The sequence below is a fragment of the Sceloporus undulatus genome, chromosome 4 (genome assembly GCF_019175285.1).
Source record: "Sceloporus undulatus isolate JIND9_A2432 ecotype Alabama chromosome 4, SceUnd_v1.1, whole genome shotgun sequence".
Lineage (NCBI taxonomy): Eukaryota > Metazoa > Chordata > Lepidosauria > Squamata > Phrynosomatidae > Sceloporus > Sceloporus undulatus.
The window spans coordinates 60,306,936-60,324,966 of NC_056525.1; the positions used below are offsets into that span (position 1 = coordinate 60,306,936).

General features: G+C 43.9%; 2 protein-coding genes and 2 non-coding genes across 7 annotated transcripts in view; 2 read left to right on the forward strand and 2 right to left on the reverse strand.

Annotated features, from left to right (window-relative positions):
• Positions 1-3,347, reverse strand: part of MDM4 (MDM4 regulator of p53) — a 35,499-nt gene extending 32,152 nt beyond the window's left edge. Inside the window, exon 1 of one of the 4 annotated variants that reach the window (XR_006103457.1) lies at positions 3,081-3,346. The gene's annotated coding sequence lies outside the window, so the exon portion shown is untranslated. Of the gene's footprint in view, positions 1-3,080 lie in introns of all 4 variants that reach the window. The other 3 variants (XR_006103456.1, XM_042462553.1, XM_042462556.1) reach the window with 3 other exon arrangements.
• A 3,457-nt stretch (positions 3,348-6,804) lies between these two features.
• TRNAK-UUU lies at positions 6,805-6,877 on the forward strand. The gene has a single exon. It is a non-coding gene; the product is annotated as a tRNA-Lys (tRNA).
• Positions 6,878-7,133: 256 nt separating this feature from the next.
• TRNAK-UUU lies at positions 7,134-7,206 on the reverse strand. The gene has a single exon. It is a non-coding gene; the product is annotated as a tRNA-Lys (tRNA).
• A 10,305-nt stretch (positions 7,207-17,511) lies between these two features.
• Positions 17,512-18,031, forward strand: part of PIK3C2B (phosphatidylinositol-4-phosphate 3-kinase catalytic subunit type 2 beta) — a 132,219-nt gene continuing 131,699 nt past the window's right edge. The window contains exon 1 of the mRNA XM_042464570.1: positions 17,512-17,827. The gene's annotated coding sequence lies outside the window, so the exon portion shown is untranslated. The remainder of the gene's footprint in view (positions 17,828-18,031) is intronic.

The following is an 18,031-nucleotide window of genomic DNA, read 5'->3' on the forward strand; positions in this document are numbered from 1 at the left end:
ATCAACAGCAGTATCTAATAGCTAAGCCACTGTGTGCTGTTTCTGACATTTTGGGCCCAAACAGACAGGCCAAATGAACTGACTTCCAGGCATTTTGGAGGCATGTTGTTTAAATAACGCACACCTCCAAAGTGGTTGAAAGCCATGCCAAAGCCATGTCTCCGTCCTTTGAACCAGAGTGTCCGACTCCTATCAGCACCAGTCAGACCCTGCACCCACAGCCCATCTTGGGAGCGGATAGTGTGGACAGCAGCGTTCCAACCCACTTCTGGCTAGAGCAGATTCAGGTTGCTCTTTTGTGCCTGTCTGTTCAACCCCTTTATTAGTACCAGTTAAGACCTTTGATGTCACTTAGTTTTGTGTGTCAGCAGCAATGGGACTAAGCTACTGGACATGCTGGTGCAGCCTCCAAATATCCCATAATCGCTATCAAAAAACCCCAGAAACACTTCTATGCAACATAATAGTTGTGTGAAGCATTCCTAAAACTTCTTTGCAAGGCACAGGTGTCATCACCATACTGCAAATCTCACAATACACAGAATCTAAAATTCCACTGAAATCCCATGTTAAGATTTACTATTCATCACACTTGGTACAAATATACAGTATCGAGATTTCATATTCTGTAAGCAAGTCAGAGAGCTAGCATGGAATAGTGGTTTGAGTACTGGACTCTTTGTGTTTCCCACATACATCGCCACTCATTTCTGAAGCCAAACCAAGCAACCAAGGTACAATGCCAATTTGGCACTGTCGACAAGCATTTGTTTAAGCCCATTTGTGACAATGCAAATACAATAAACAGAAATTGGAGTTATGTATTTGAAAAGAGAGAGAAAACAAAAAGCTCCAACGTGGAGCTCTCCTCTAGAGACTTTATGCCTCCCAAAGTTGTACTTTTCCAGGGCACTCCATTTCAACTCTCACATATGTCCGTTCTCCCTTCCCACCAATCTGTCATGATTTCTTAGTCACCGAACATAAATAGCATAAATAATAATAAGAAGAAGATTTCTTAGTCACCGAACATGCAGTTCTCATCGGGATGTTTTTTTTATTCAACTCACCTAGATGAGTTATTTTTTCAACATTAGCTTCTTCTTTGACTTTGGCAAATTTTGGTATTCCCCTGAAACCTGCCGATGTCTTGCATTTATGCATGGACGGTGCAGTTTGGGCTTAATAAATCTCCACGCTTAATTAAGAAATATGATGGTTATGTACGTACAACCTGGATACTTAGTTGTTCACTTTTTAAAAGCGACACTAATCTTCTCGAAATCGCTTCCGTGTTTTTAAGCTTTGCCTAAACAAATGCTGCCCATGATTCAACAGCTTTCATTTCGGTGTCATACGTAAAAATTACAGCGCAGGCGATGACGCAAGAACATGCGCAGTGCGGACGTTCGGTTTTCCCTCAAAAACTTTTAGACACGTTTTTCAACTATTTTCCCATGCTCTCCAAACCAGTATCTGCTTTAAGCACGAACAAGCAAGGAAGAGTACCTTTGAGGGTTTAATCCCACAAAGACAGGGAAAAAACCTACCTTCAGTGATGGCAAGCTTACATACATAGTACACTGAGCTGGGTCCCGCAAATGAAGGGAGGCATTTCCCCTTTTCAAACCCCTCATTCCCTTTGCATCTCAAAATGAAACAGTGATACCTTTCATTGGGCCGATTGCAAGCTTTTGAAGCTCCAGTGGCTTCCTCATTAGTGTTAAATGAAGCCAGTGGCTGATGAATAAACTAGTGGAGCTTTGAAAGCTTGCATTATACAGTATATTCTGTGCATTTGGGTTGCCCCCCCCCCAAAAAAAAATAATGGTGTATCACTGTTTGGTGGATTTGGGGTGTTATTGTACTTTCCCCACACGGCTTCCCCTCCAAGACATAGCCATGTTAGTCTGGGAAAAGGCTATCCAGGATATGTTTTCTGAAAGCAACTGGTAAGTAGAAGTATATGGCTATATTAGCCTGTTGTAAATCACTGTCTTTTCAGATTACTGTAACCCACCTCGAATGCCATTGTGGGAGAAAGGCAGGATAGAAATATTCAAAGTAAAAATTAAAATAATAATGATAATAATAACAAATAAGCCAATTTTAATAAGCAACGTCTTTTCACAGGAATGCTTCCCAAACTTTCATTTGTTATTGGGCTGTCAGAGAGTGGTGGAGTCTCCTTCCTTGGAGGTCTTTAAGCAGAAGCTGGATGGCCATCTCTCCCAGGGGATGCTTTGATTGGGAGTTCCTGCATGGCAGAAGGGGGGCTGGACTGGATCAGGGCCCTTGCGGTCTCTTCCAACTCTGTGATTCTAACACATTCTTCAGAGAGGTGTTTGACACAGCCATCCTCTGAGGCTGAGAGACTGTGACTTGCCTAAGGCCACTATTCCATGGCTGAGCCACCATTTGAACCCAGGTCTCCAGAGTCACATTCCCAACGCCCGAACCCACTACGCCACGCTGGCTCTCCCAAACCTTAACTAAACATTAAGGTTGATTAATTAAACCTGAAACCTTAACCAAACCTTCACCAAAACGACAAGAACAATTAAGGCTGTATCGAAACGAGAGAAGGATTTTCGATAGGACGACTGATAAAGAAGTACACAACAATAAAAACAAACAAACAAACCTTAATTAAGCCTTAAACCAAAGCTTAATCCTACCTCATTCTAATGGAGATCAGGTTTTAATCATTTTTAACATTTTGGTGCTATTTTATGATGTTTCGCACTTCACTTTGAGGGGGGTGGTGGTCAGGGATTGTGTTAATTGTGTCAGTATGTTTTTTATAAGACTGTTACCCGCCTGGATCCATCGGGGAGAGGCGGGCTACAAACAAAATTATACTATTACTATTATTATAATTATTATTATCATTTCGACTGAAAGCCTCAAGGGGAGCCCCTCCGCTGGTTCTTCCCGGATTCCCCTTTGCCTAAAGGACCCTCCCCAGGAAGCCCAGCCCTCACCCTAAACCCCCCTCCATAAGGGCCCTGGGGCTCCCCCCTCTAGCCCCCCGGAGGAGGGCACCCTGGATTCCCGGGCCTCCCTGGCCACGCACTCACCTCCAGCGGCGCCCAGCAGCAACTCCCGCTTGAAGCAGAGGAGGACCCAAAGCCCTTAAGATCTCCGTCCAGCCCCGGCCCCCTCCATTTTAAGCATGGGCAGCAGCAGCGGGCCTTCCTCTCTCTCTCGCCCCCGTCGCTCAAGATGGCGGCCCAAGCACTTCCGCCCAGGCCTTCCTTCTGACTAGGCACAAGCCTCCCTCTTTGGTTTCTCCCTCAGAGGAACTCAGAGTAGAATGGTTATCAAAAGCCACACACGCTTTTATATACGCCACAACTGGAAAACTCCCTCTCTCTCTCTCTCTATATATATATATATATATATGTGTGTGTGTGTGTGTGTGTTTATATGGGGTTAATAACCCTAGGGACAACTATACGGTGGCTCCCAAACTTTGCTCCTATAAGTGGTTTCTTTTGGACTTCAATTCCCAGAAGCCCCAGCCATCTTGGACAATAGTCAGGAATTCTGGGAGATGAAGTCTTTTTTTAAATAACCTTGAGGACCAAGGCATCATCACTAGGCCTTGTCTGATCACACTTCACTGTTGCAGGGCTCTATTCTTCTTCCAGTGGGACTTGTAGTTTTCATTGTTGTTCACTGGCCTACCCAGTTGTCGCCGCTTTGGCTGATGCTACAATGCTGGAAAAAGTTGTCTTGGGAATACAACGCACGTTGGATTTTAAACACAACACTCACCAGGACAGCCCAGGATGAGATGGGTGGTTTATTAACAAGGTCATTAATACACGGCAGCGTGTGAGGTACCTATCTAATGGTCACTCACTCGCACACACAATATACTCACAGACAGTTTGCTCATCCTTGACACTGTTGTCTCTTTTGTGGGGCCAAGCCAGACAAGTCTTTTTCTCTGCTCCACGTCCAAAACCAAGGAGGTTTCAAGGGGCTGACACCATCCAAAAAGAATCCAGTTTGACACCATTTTAACTGTCGTGGCTCAATGCTATGCAATTCTGGGAACTGTAGGTTGTGGTGCCACAACAAATTACTGTTCCCAGAATTGCATAGCATTGATGATGATGATAATAATAATAATAATAATAACAATAATAATAAATTATTTATATTTTCCCGCCTCTCCCAGGTAGATTGAGGCGGGATTAAAACCCAAAAACACAACAATAAGATATATAATATTTAACAAATAAAACAATTAAAAACAATACAATCAAGCGATGGTGGGATGGAGTGTTCTAATCCTGAACAGAAGAATGTGGCAATATATATCTTATAGAAGATTGGGTGGATAGGCTTGCAGGCAGTTAAAATGGTGTCAAACTGGATTATTTGTGCTGTGCAAATGCAGCCCTTCTGGACTATCTGAGACTGCTGAAGTTTAAGAGAAAGTGTTAATGGCGATGTGACAGCCTCATCTTCATTATCTCATCTGACCATTTTGTTGCTAACTGCCCTCATGGCAACCCTGTGGATGAGACATCTCTAAGACCTCCTGTCCTCAACCACTCTCCTCAGGTCCTGCATGCCCAGGCCCATGTCTTCCTTGGTTTAATCCAGTGGTCCCCAAACTGTACTCTTTAAGGGATTTTGGGCTTCAGCTCCCAGAATCCCAGACTATTGGCCAAACATGGCTGAGGCTTCTGGGAGCTGGTCCAAAATGTCTTAAAGAGCACAGTTTGGGGCCACTGGAACTTTAATCCAATCATCTTACATGTGGTCTTCCTCTATTCCTGCTTCTCTCCATCTTTCCTAATTTGTCTTTTCTAACGATTCTTTCTTCCTCATGATGTGGCCAAAGTTCGACAGCCTCAGTTTAGTCGTCTTGGCTTCCAGAGAGATTTCAAGTTTGATCAGTTCTAGGACCCATTTGTCTTTTTGGCCGTCCACAGGATCCTCAACACTCTTCTCCAGCACCACATCTCAAATGAGTTGATTTTCTTTCTATCCGCTTTCTTCGCTGTCCAGCTTTCACATCCATAGATGGTGATGGGGCATACAACGGCTTGAACTATCCTCACTTTTAGTGTTCAGAGTTATGTCTTTACATTTTATGATCATGTCCAGTTCTTTCATAGCTGCCCTTCCCAATCCTAGTTTTCTGGTTTCCTTACTGCAGTCTCCATTCTGACCAGTATTTGATCCAAGGCATGGGAACTCCTTGACTATTTCCTCATTGTCTAGGATGAATTCTTGTAGGTCTTCCATGATGGGTGGTGGTGGTTATTGTTGTAGTTTAGTGCGGCCCAAGAGCTCTCCAGCTGAGATATCTAAGTCCCCCTCCCTAAACTGCAAATCCCAAGATTCCTTAGGATGTTGCCATGGCAGTTAAAGTGGAAAGACTCTTGTTTGTATCTTTAGCGGTTATGAAGATGAAGGAATTTCTTGTTACTTGCCTGGGTGGAAAGCAACATCTGCTGAAATTCCTCTTCTATGCAACCATTCAAAGCCTAGGAGCCTTTTCCAGTTTTCACCCTGGCAACCCAGGGAGAAAATAACCAACCAAACATTTAGTGCTGAAACAGGGTGACCAGACTTCTTCCTTTCCAGGACATGTCCTCCGCTTCAGCCTTCTGTTCATCAGGAATTCCAAAATGTCCTCCATTTTGCACATGACTAAGAAGCATGAGTTTATCTTTGCAGGACGGTTTTTAGCTTTCATTTTTGTAACATCCTCCATCTTTCATGAAGATCCACAATTTTGTGGCGCCTTGTAATATATATGTCTTAACTCGAAGGGAAAACAAAGCACCACAAAAAATTAGGCCATTCAAGAAAAATGGAGGACATTACCAAATAAAATCTGAAAGCACTTAATATAAATATAAATCCATGCTTCTTAGTCCTGTTCAAAATGGAGGAGATTTGGGGATTCCTCCTGGACAGAAAGCTGAAATGTAGGACATGTCCTGGAGAAGGAGGGCGCCTGGCCACTCTGACCTTGCCCTATTTTGCCATGAACAGTTACACTGGTTGCTTTCCACTTCCGCCACTCTTGTCCCGCATGGGGAGGACTTCCGCTCGAACCGGAAGCAGTGACCATGTGGCACTCTGACTTTGGTGTATTTCCCAACAATCCTTGGAAGGGACGGGAGAGCCATGCGGCGGCCACGCATGCGCATTGAGGAAAGGAAGGTTACCCCTAGAGCTGCGCACAAAACAAATGTTAGAGCTACTCTGTGGCGCGCTTATTGTGAGTCCATTCTGTCCTCCCCTGCATTTAACCAACTACAGTACAGTTTCCAGAGTTCCCTAGCATTGAGCCAGGAGGCAGTTAAAGCGGTCTTAAACTGGATTATTTCTGCAGTGTGGATGGGAGCCACTGTGCCAATTGCAATCTTTGCTAAATGGGGAATGATGCAAAAGGCATTTCTTGCTGCTTCTGCAAGGAAATGCCAAGGTTTTTTTATGGCCAAGGTGGGTCCTCACTGCAACAAGGAGGACATACAAAATGGAGGACACTGCAGGACAAAAAAAAAAAAAAAAAGGAGGACAGGACCAAATAAAATCTATCTTCCTTAGTCCTGCTCAGAATGGAGGACCAGGTTTTGCAATTCCTCCTGGGCAGAAAGCTGGAAATGGAGGGCGTGTCCTGGAAATGGAGGACCTCTGAGCTCCTTGTGTCTGGCTCTCTCTAAGGGGTGGCTATTAAATGAACGGGGAGGAGCTGAGCCACATGGAGTCCCTCCCTCCCGCACTTTTGCTTTTTTGATATGGCGCCGCAGTGGCGATGCGCAGCATGGAGCCCGGATAGCTCAGTCGGTAGAGCATCAGACTTTTAATCTGAGGGTCCAGGGTTCAAGTCCCTGTTCGGGCGGAAGCTATAATTATTCTTTTTCCCTCACCTTTTTCCCCCTTTTTTGCTGCTTGTTTCTTTTTCTCCCCTGATCCCTAAAGACGAGCCCAAAGAAAGGCTTTGTGTGTGCATTTTAAAAGCATTTATTATTATTATTATTATTATTATTATTATTTCCAGGAAAAAGAAACCTTTTCCCCCTTTGTCTGGTCATTTAAACCGCTTTTATTTGTAATTTTCAATGCTGTTGGGGAAATTTTCAATTAAAAATCATTCCCGCCCGAACAGGGACTTGAACCCTGGACCCTCAGATTAAAAGTCTGATGCTCTACCGACTGAGCTATCCGGGCGCTCTGCCTCAGTCTGGTTTCACTTTGCAGATAGCCTTTAACACCAAGTTACTGCTCCTTCTGGCAAGTGCAGTATTTGCAGTCCCTGGCTGCATCTGCACTGCAGCAATGATTCACTCTGAGACCACTTTAACTGCCCTGTCTGAGTGCTAGGGAATCCTGGGATTTGTAGCTGGCCTCAGAGATCACTCTGATAGTGGAGGCTAAATGGCTCGCAAAACTACATCTCCCAGGATTCCCTAGCACTAAGCCAGGGCAGTTAAAGCGCTCTCAAACTGGATTATTTCTGCAGTGTGTTTTGGACTTGCGGATGTTATCTGGGGGTACAATAGTCCCCAGACTGCCTCAGTAGTCAAAATGACTAGGAGCGTTTCACAATACAGCTCTTCATTGTTATGCATCACTCATTCTTGAGTTGTGAAGGCAACACAACAGGGCCGGCTCATCCAAAACCAAAATACTTTTACTTCTTTCGTTAGGAGTTATGCCAGACACCCCAAAATTTGGCATGTGCAGAAGGGCGGCTATGAAGGAACTGGAAAAGATAACAGAGAGCAAAGACATAAGACTGAGCACTGATGTCCAGGACATTGTATTCCCAGTTGCCATGTGCAGATGTGAGGACTGGACAGTGAAGCAAGCAGGCAGAAAGAAAACCAACTCATTTGAAATGTCGTGCTGGAGAAGAGTGCTTAGGATACCATGGGCAGCCAGGAAGACAAACAAATGGGGTTTTGTGGGTTTTTCAGTCTATGTGGCCATGTTCTAGAAGAGTTTATTCCTGATGTTTCGCCAGCATCTGAGGCTGGCTTCCACAGAGAATGCTAGCATGGAAGTGATACACACATACACACATACACATACACACACATACACACTGTGTGTGACTCTAAATTGGGAGGAGTGATTTCCATGTTGACCTGTGTCTTGTCCTGTTGTTGAATGGCAAGGCCATCCAAGGTGGGAGGATATGCAAGGAAGATTTCAGTGTTTTCAAACAGCATTTGATGCCCAGGATGGTCTATAACACGTCCTGCTATTGCTGATGGGCATCAAATGCTGTCTGAAAGCACTTAAATTCTAGACCATACCTATCAGGTCAGAATGCACAGGCAAGGCATTGAAATCCACAAACACTTGGACAACTTCAACAAGAAAGAAGAAACCCTGAAAGTGAACAAAGTTTGGCTATCAGTCCTGAAAAACAGCAAAATTAAGACCCAGCAAAATGCAAATGAAAACCACCCAGGGTCATGGTTTTTCCCAGCAGACCATGGACCATTATTTAAGCAGACACACATCCTCCTTGCATGTCCTCTCACCCTGAGGCCTTGCCATTCAACAACAGAAACATACACCGATTAACATGGAAATCACTCCTCCCAACCCAGGGTCACACAGTGTGTGTGTGTATGCGCCAGCGAAACATCAGGAATAAACTCTTCTAGAACATGGCCACATAGCCCAAAATACCCCCAAAAAAGTATGGATGACGGCCATGAAAGCCTTAGACTTCACATTAAACCAATGAGTTTTTTAACAGAACAGACCAGGGCTTTCCTTGGAAGCTAAGATGATCAAGTTGAGACTGTTGTACTTTGGCCACATAATGAGAAGGCATGGATCACTAGAAAAAACAATAATCCTTGCAGGATCTGGGCAAGCAGTGGAGGATAGGGATTCTTGGCGATGTCTCATCCACAGGGTCTCCATGAGTGGAAATGGAGGGCTGACTGGAGGGCAACTAACAACAACAAAAGTGGGAGAAATCTTTGGATTCTGAATGTGACTTTCATGTTGCACTGCATCTGTCAAAAGAGATCAGGGCCAGTGTGGATGAAAAGAACAAGGAAATTAATCATCTGTTTTTAGTATTCAGACTGTGAGTGCTGTTGCTTTTGTAGATTAACTAAGACCACATGCACGCAAAAGGGAGGTAGATCAGCAGGCTGTGGGGATCCTGATGTTTGCAAAAGTACAAGATATTGAGAGCGGGGTCCCGTAGACATCCCATGCTTCCTATGGAATATCATCGCAGTGGAGGCAGAAAAACAGGATTTGGATTGGAACAACTAAAACACTGAACAAGAATTTGGAAAAGTTTTTTCAGAGCCTACAACTCCAAGGATCCTCCAGCTTCCATGGCACACACTGACTATGGGGGGCTGGGAACTGAAGTTCAAAAAATAAGTACTGTATTCAGAGCTGTGTTCTGAAAAGGGAACACTTTATGCTGCAGCATTTTGTTGCAGAAGGACCTGATACAACAGGTCCTACTTACTAAGTATGTACAGTATAGGATTATAGCAGGGTGGCCAAACCACAGTTCTCAAACCACATGCCACTCTTTGACATATACTGCGAGGGAGATGACCAGGCAGGCCCAGCTCCATCAGGGCTAGCCTGAAGGAAGAGGCTCCTCCCTCCATAACTGTCATCTTCCGGCCTATGAGGGAGTTAACCAGGCAGGCCCAACTCCTTCAGGGATAGCCTAAAGAAGAAGAGCCCTCCCTCCAGTCCATCTGCCTTGGTCCAGGCCTCAGAGGGAGAGAAGAATGCTGGACTTGATCCCCCCCTCACCATCCCCTTCTCCTTTTGTGTCGTGTCTTTTTAGATTGTAGGCCTGAGGGCAGGGAACTGTCTATTATCCCCTCTGTTGTAAGCCACCCAGATTCCCAGTGATTGGGCGGCATATATATAAATCTTATTATTATTATTATTATTATTATTATTATTATTATTATTATTATTAGTGTGTGGCTTGTAGATGGCTGAAGCCCTTTTTGTATTACACTTCAGGACCTTAAGTCCCATAGTTTTCAATGGTGGTGTGTGTGCACATGGCCACTCTGCCACAGCTGCACTCATGTGCCATCTGTAGATGCTTAAATCCATGGTCCATGGTTGGGGAGGGTGGGCTGGACATTAATAAATATTATTATCTCAAAGGCATAATTAGGAGGGTGCAAGGGATGCGTATTGCAGCAGATGACTGCTCAGAGGGGCGGTTAACACTGGTGGGGTGGTTGCTCACATCTGTCCCAAGTCAACCCCCGGCCGCCCACTTTATTAGCCAGGATGTTTCTGTTACCCATTGGTTGTGGCCACTGGTGTGGATGGGGTGCTGTTGCTACCCAGCAGCCCCCTCTGGGTCTGATGTGGATGCTGGGTGAGTAAGAAAGAGTATCACTTCCCTTTCTCGCTCACCCAGCATTTGCACCAGAAACAAAATAGACTGCTGGTGGCAGAAGCACCATACCCATCAGAGGCCACTGGTAGGAGTGCTGTGCCTTCTGAGTCTGGCACAGCTGCTGGGAAAGCATCCGTGCCAGACCCAGATGGAATGGAACTGCCCCGATGGCAGAGGTGACCTGGTTGGCAAAAGAAGGTGGCTGGGGTATGTGTTAGCCAGCAGCATGGGGGGATGATAGCATGAGTTACTGCACCAACCCTGCATTTCTTAATATTTATTATAACCTTTTTGTAGCAAAATGTGCATCTAATAATAACAACATGTGTGTAATGTTTGTTTATGTCTTGTGGCTCTGAAACATCTGGAAGTTTGGCCACCCCAGGATTATAGTAAACCTTAATGCTTAATGGCAGTAATTTTTATCATTCTCCACGAGAGGTCAGGTTTCACCTGCAGACTGGGTGGCTTTCTTGGCCTGAGATCTAAGGTTTCTATCTGAAGTGGAAACATAGCCTCTGAAAACACATCAGAGACAAGTACAGGCTTTAAACCAGCCTTTCCCAGACCTGTTTGTCTTGAACTACAACTCCCACTTTCCCAACGATCGTTTATGTTATAGCTGTCTTTGTTTTCTCCCGCAATGTTCCCACCAGTTCATCCATATGGAGCCCTGGTGGCAGTCCCATTTTAGTAATAGATACCATGTTTGTTCTGGCAATTTAAACTGCACTGCTGTTTAGTCAAGGTTATAAAGATCACACATCACAAAATGTAATTGGGTGCTAATGAGAAGATCTGTAAGCAATAATTAAGGAGTAATTCCAGGGATTCTATTAGTCATGAGGCCGAAAACACACAGCAGAAATAATCCAGTTTGAGACCGTTTTAACTGCTCTGGCTCAGTGCTAGGGAATCCTGGGAACTGTGGTTTTGTGAGACATTTAGCCTTTTCTGTCAGCTCTGGTGCCAAAATAAACTACAATTTCCAAGATTCCCTAGCACTGAGCCAGGGCAGTTGAAGTGGTCTCAAACTGGATGATTTTTGCAATGTGTTTTGGACCATGAGTCTGCTGTTGGTTGCTGGGTCACTGTCCCTTACTTAATATGTTTGGTGACTTACACACACACAAAAAGCAGCTTTGAGCCATGTACTTGGAAAGAAACAGTCTCAAAATGGCCAAGGTATATGATTTGGTTTGAACTAAAGCTTATTTGACAGAGCCAGCATGGTATAGTGGTGTTGAGCATTGGACTAGGATTCTGGACATCAGGGTTCAAATCCCTTCCTGGCCATATAAACCACTGGGCAAGTCACATTCTCTCAGACTAAGAGAAGGGCAATGGCAAACTCCCTCTGGACAAAACTTCCCAAGAAAACCTGTGACAGGTTTGCCTTAGGGTTGCCATAAATCAGAAACAACTTGAAGGCACACAACAACACAACAAAATTTATTTTGGGGTGCAGCTCTGCACTACCTTATTCTTATGTGCTGGTCTGAGATATCACATGTTGAAGTCTACTTGAAGTTAGGGTCTACTGAAGGTAATGAAACGTCTCCCCAAAATGATGTGGGTGCCTCAATACTTAATAGGCAGTATGCAGATGTGTGTTTATATCAGTTACTTGTGCAGGCTGCTCAGCTATGTGTTAAAAATGAAGAGGGAAATAGGGAAAATATCATTCTGCTCTGGAATACAACTATGGCCCCGTACAGACAGGTCAAAATAAAGCTGCTTCGGGTCACTTTGGAGTATGCTGTTTAAATGATGCATGCGTACTAAGAGTCGGGAAGCCACACCAAAGCCACGCTCCAGTCCTTAGGAGTATGGCTTTGGCATGGCTTCCGGATTCTTAGGACACATGCATCATTTAAACAGCATACCTCCAAAGTGACCCGAAGCAGCTTTATTTTGGCCTATCTGTATGGGGCCTATGTCTCTTCTTCTGGCCGTTAAGCAGTGGAGCAGAGCTACTTTGTTCCAGGGCTGAATTTTCCTTCACATATCAGACAGCCATTCTGTACTTCCAGGGATAGAGACTGGAGCAGAAGAAAGTAATAGCTGTGTATTAATCTCCACTGAAATAACAGAAACAACTTGGAAAGGAAGGTCGGCAATGAAGTGAGAAAGGGAAACGTGTGTCATATTATTATTGCCATCTTATCTCAAACACTTATTTAGGGGGGACAACAAAAATTATTCAGACACACCACTTTAATCAGTGAACATGGGTCTAATCTGCATTAGAGAGCTAATGTAGCGGGTTGAGAGCTGGACTACAATCCTGGAGATCAGGGTTTGATTCCCTCCTGGTTATTGTTGTGTGGAGGCACACAGCAACAATTTGCATGACAGAAATAATGCAATTTGACACCGTTTTAACTCTCAGTGCTGTGGAATCCTGGGATTTGTACTTTGTTGTGGCACCTGAACACTTTGCTGGCAAATGCTAAATATGTCATAGAATTACAAATTACCGAATTCAGTAGCACTGAGCTATGGCAGTTAAAGTGGCATCAAACTGCATAGACCATTGTGTGTGTTTAGGATCACATGAATACAGGGGTTTCCATTAAAAATAAAAACAAAATAGTCCCATGCCCTTAAGCATCACTTCAAAGAAAGGAAGGGATTGTCTAGATCATGAGGGATGTGCTCTCCCATGCGCCCATCACAGCCGGCCCATCTGTCAGCTGCTAGAGTGACAGCAACCTCAGGTGGCCCAAGAGTGAGATCAGCAAAGTAAATGGGCCCTTGGTTACAAGCACACTGGGGCTCCTTCCCTCAATAGGCTTTTCCATTTCCATTTTAATTATTCTGTTTCTGGAACAAGGTCTGCTCTCAGGCTCTGGAACTCTCTTCCTAAGAAGGCTAGGCTGACTTCCTCTTTGCTGTTCTTTGTGGGCAAGTACAGACATTTTTTTTGGCTTTTATAAATTGTTTTATACAGTATAGATAAAAAAACTTTATTATTATTATTATTTTAAAATTCAAATATTTATTTATTAAAATATTTCTGGCCTGCCCTATATCATAATATCTCAAGGTTGTATACAAGTAAAATCAGTATAAACAGGTTGAAACAATTACCAAAAAATAGGTTAAACAGACTTGTATAGGGTGCCACTGATCACCACTCTGGCTCCAGCCCCTTTAATTTAATAAAAGGATGCAGTGGAGGAGCAGCCAGGTAGACGGTTGCCTAGCAGCACATCAGGGCCTCAGGTGCAACTGCTGAAGGGAAGAGACAAAGGGAGACATAACAGGAGCAGAGGAAAGAACTGCATCTACACTGCAGAAATAATGCAGTTTGACACCACTTTAAATGCTGTAGCTCCATCCTATGGCATCTTGGGATCTGTAGTTTTACCAGGTCTTTAGTCTTCTCTGTGAAAGAGTCCGGGTGCCTCACAAAACTACAAATGCCAGGATTCAGTAGGATGGAGCCATGGCAGTTAAAGTGGTGTCAAACTGCATTATTTTTACAGTGTAGATGCACCCTCAGAGTAGACAGACAGGGAGTTTTGGGATTCTACTGCAAGAGTGCTTTATAAGATGGGGCAGACTCAGGATGAGGGTGCGTTACATAAGGTTATGGCATCATACCCTCCAGCTTTTTTGATTTGGCAGGGACAGTTCTGACTAATCTTCTGTTATCCCACTTTTTTCCAGCAGCTTTGAAAATGTCCTGATTTCCCTCTCCTCTTCCTCCTTTGTCTTCAACTTACTTCAGTTGCTGCAAACTGAGTTCAAGGTGAAAACGTAGATTTGCTCTCAGATAATGGTGGGAGGAGAGACGTTAAAATCTTGCCCTTCCTTGTAGGCTCAAGCAGGAGCAAACTGCTGTAGCTTTTCTTAGCCTGTCTATTCTTAGTTTTCTTGGCTTGTCTAAAACCAGGAGGAGAAGCTCTGATATTATTTTAAAATGGATGTACACAATTGAAAGTGCACAAAAGAGAAACAAAAAAAAGATGGAGGGCAAAGAATTCCACCAATTGTCGACATTAATGCAAGGTTCAAAGACAAGCTATGGATGAGAGATCCATAGGTAATTATTTCAGAACTGATATTGGTAGCTAAGCAAGGTCAGCTGTGGTTAGTACTTGGATGGGAGAATACCAAATGCTGTAAGCCATATTTCATAGGAAGGGACAAGCAAAAACACTTCTAAGTATTCCTTGCCTAAGAAAACCCTTTGAGATTCAAGGGTTCGCCATATGTCGATAAGTGGCCTGAAGGTACATACTCACATAAACTCCTTTTACCTTAGCTGTCCTTGACAACAGGGATGGCACTGGGAATCTTTCTTCCATGGATATAAATAAGTTGGGGGGAAACAACTTGCTCCTCCACCACATCAGGAAGCATAAGAAGCACTTCTGAAAATCATGCTAATCATGAAATAAGCTAATTTTGTTGGAGAAGTTGTGGGAGGGCTACCATATGTAGCGGCTATGCAGATAACCACAGCATCTAATGGAATTATTAGAAATTGCAGATAAAATGTGCATGCGTAGACTAGGGTAGTGCTCCTCAAACTGGTGCCAGTCCTTGAGCCATTGGCTGTTGCACCCTAGCAAGTTTCCAGTAAAGAAAGAAAGAAAGAAAGAAAGAAAGAAAGAATCATAGCCAACATAAGTCCCAGTCCCAGTCCCTGGCACATTAGGCACATTGAGACATATAGTCAGCCCTCCATTTCCATGGATTCTTTATCCACAGATTCAGCCAGCCACAGTTCACAGTTTGAAAATATTATATGTTTATAAATCCCCAAAGCAAACCTTGATTTTTCTATTTTATATAAGAAACACAATTTTACTACACTATTGTATTTAACAGGACTTGATCATCCACGGATTTGGGTATCCACAGGGGTCTTGGTACCAAACCCCAGCAGATAACAAAGGCCCACTGTACTGCATTTAGGGGAACATGTGGCCTTCCTGATGCTGTTGGCTTTCCTCTTCTGTCGGTCTCATCCAGCATGGCCAACAGTTAAGGAAGCTGAAGTTTCTCCATCACTAGAGAATATTGGCTTTGTTAGTGTCTATAGTAAAGAAAACAAGAACATAACACCTAAATCACTGCTTGACTTCATGCAGGTGGCATCAAGACTTGAAATAAGAACACAATGCAAAACTATGTAGAGCTTTCTCTCAACAGGGAGTTATAGAACATTGCATTCATTGAGAAACTGGATCAGTCTCAGCCATTAAAAAAATTGCATCCCTTTATTCAATATATTAGGAGAGAAAATACACAACAGATGCTGCCAGGCACCTGATGGAAAAATTGCAGTATCTGATCAATTACAGATTGCCTTATTGATGTTTATCTTACTATTCTTGTCATGTTTCATTGTTAATAAAAAAAAAAAAAGTTGAGCAAATAGACAACCTGCCTGTGAATTTAATTAGCTCCCATTCATTTCAGCTCTGATTTCCAGGGAATACCTGTGGATCCTGTCTCAAGCCTGCTCTGGCAAGACTTCAATGAAAAGCTTGTGAGGATGCTTCACAGAAGAGAAACCAAAAGAGACAAGAGGAAACAACAGCAACAAAGGGGGAAAGGGGAAATAAGTCTTTCTTGCTTTATTTTGTGTGAATTATAAATACACAGCAAAATATTTATGCAAAGGGATCTTGTAACGCCTTTGAGAGTAACTGAAAGAAAGAAGCTGGTAGCATGAGTTTTCCTGGATCTGAGCCTACTTCCTGAGGTGCATGCGGTAGAAATAGTCACAAGTCTAGAAAGCATCTTTCAGTCTCAAAGGTGCTACAAGGTCTATTTCAGACTGCTTTTCCAGACTAAACACAGTTATGTCTTTTAATTCTACCAGCAAAATCTTTGTGTTGGATCAAGCAACTCTCTTCTAAACAAGAGCTGCATATGCAGTGCAAATCAAATGTGTCAAAGGCATCTCCCCTCCAACTGTGCTGCAAAACTTGTGTGCCCTTGGCTGAATCTGCACTGCAGCAATAGTCCAGTTTCACACCACTTTAACTGCCATGCCTCAATGCTATGGAATTGTTGTTTGTTGTGGCACCAGAGCTCTCTGACAGAGAAGGCTAAATGTCCCACAAAACTACAATCCACAGAACTCCACAACATTGAGCCATGGCAGTTAGGGATCAAAACCAGATCATTTCTGCAGTGTGGATGCAGCCAAGGACATCCAACAGTTTTGTAGCACAGTTGGAGGGGAGCTGCCTGTGACACATCTGATTCGCATCTGCAATACAGCATCAAAATAAAACTCTGTTTCCAGCAGATGTGGATCTCCAAGCAAGAGTATGAAAAAGGAGGAAAGCAATGTGTGGGAGAGAAATGCCCATAAATCTTGTGCTGCCTTCTCTAGTGCTTCTCTGAAAGCTTTAGTATACTCAGGGATGGAAGTTTTGTCTCTTTTGTAGGAAGTTGTATACATTTTTGTGCAATGTCTAATTTCATTATTTTTGCTGCAGGAGAGACAGGTGAGCTAGGGAGGCATCATCCAGATCGGGAAGAGAGAGAAGCCGAAGGATTTAGGAAAAACAGAATTAAACCGAACAAAAATCCACCAAACAGTGATACCTTTATTGGCCAACCAACATTGTTGCAAGTATATTGTGCATTTCAGTTGGCCAATAAAGGTGGGTTTTTATTTGGTGGATTTTTGTTTGAATTTACTAAATGGCCAACATGGCTACCCCTGTATGTTTTCCAGTATAAAACCGAGTTAGTTTGCATATCTGTCCGCTTCCCTGGCTCACCTACTGTCCAGCAAGCAGCTTTAAAAGGCCCAATGCAGAAATAATCCAGTCTGAGACCACTTTAACTGCCTTGGCTCAGTACTAGGGAATCCTGGGAACGGTAGTTGATTGTGGCCCCAGAGCTCTCTGACAGAGAAGGCTAAATGTCTCTACAGTCCCCAGGGTTCCCTAGCACTGAGCCAGGGCAGTGAAAGTGGTCTCAAAGTGGAATTATTTCTGCAGTGTGCTTTGGACCAAAGTTGCCTCTTGAAAAAGTAGGATTCATTGAGGCTATACCCAAAATGTCCACAAGAGGGCGCCTCTCCTTTAAAAATTCCCCTTCCCTTCTCTATTGTCTGGCCAGGGTTGCACACTCTCCCAGTCACACAGAGCCTGCTTGCATTTGCTGCTCAGGGGCTGATTTGCAGCTCGGCCCTTGGATTCACCAGCTCCTTTTCCGAGAGCCCTCCTTCCTCTAGCAGCTGCTGCTGGGGGCTGATGGTGGTGGAAGGGGATTTTTTTTAATGCCAGATGCACCAGGATTAGCACCAGGAGATCACCCACTTTGGAATTAGCAAAGGAGGAGGAAGCATTGTGGCAGCAAGAGAGACAGAGAGAAAGGCAGGCAAAAGCATATCACCCTTGGAAACTGTTGCAACCCAGAAGACCAGGAAATTGCTCTGCAAAAAGAGACCAGGTAGGAAGAAGACACTGAGTGGGATGGGCTGCTGGCTGGGAAACGAGCTAAGAAGAATCTTTTTTTTGGGGGGGGGAATTAGAGAGTGAAATTGACCCCCCAAATGTGTATGTGTGTGTGTGCGTATGTGTGTGTATATCTATGCCTATCTGTCTCTGTGTGTGTATATATGTGTGTGTGTGTATGTATATGTGTCTCTGTGTG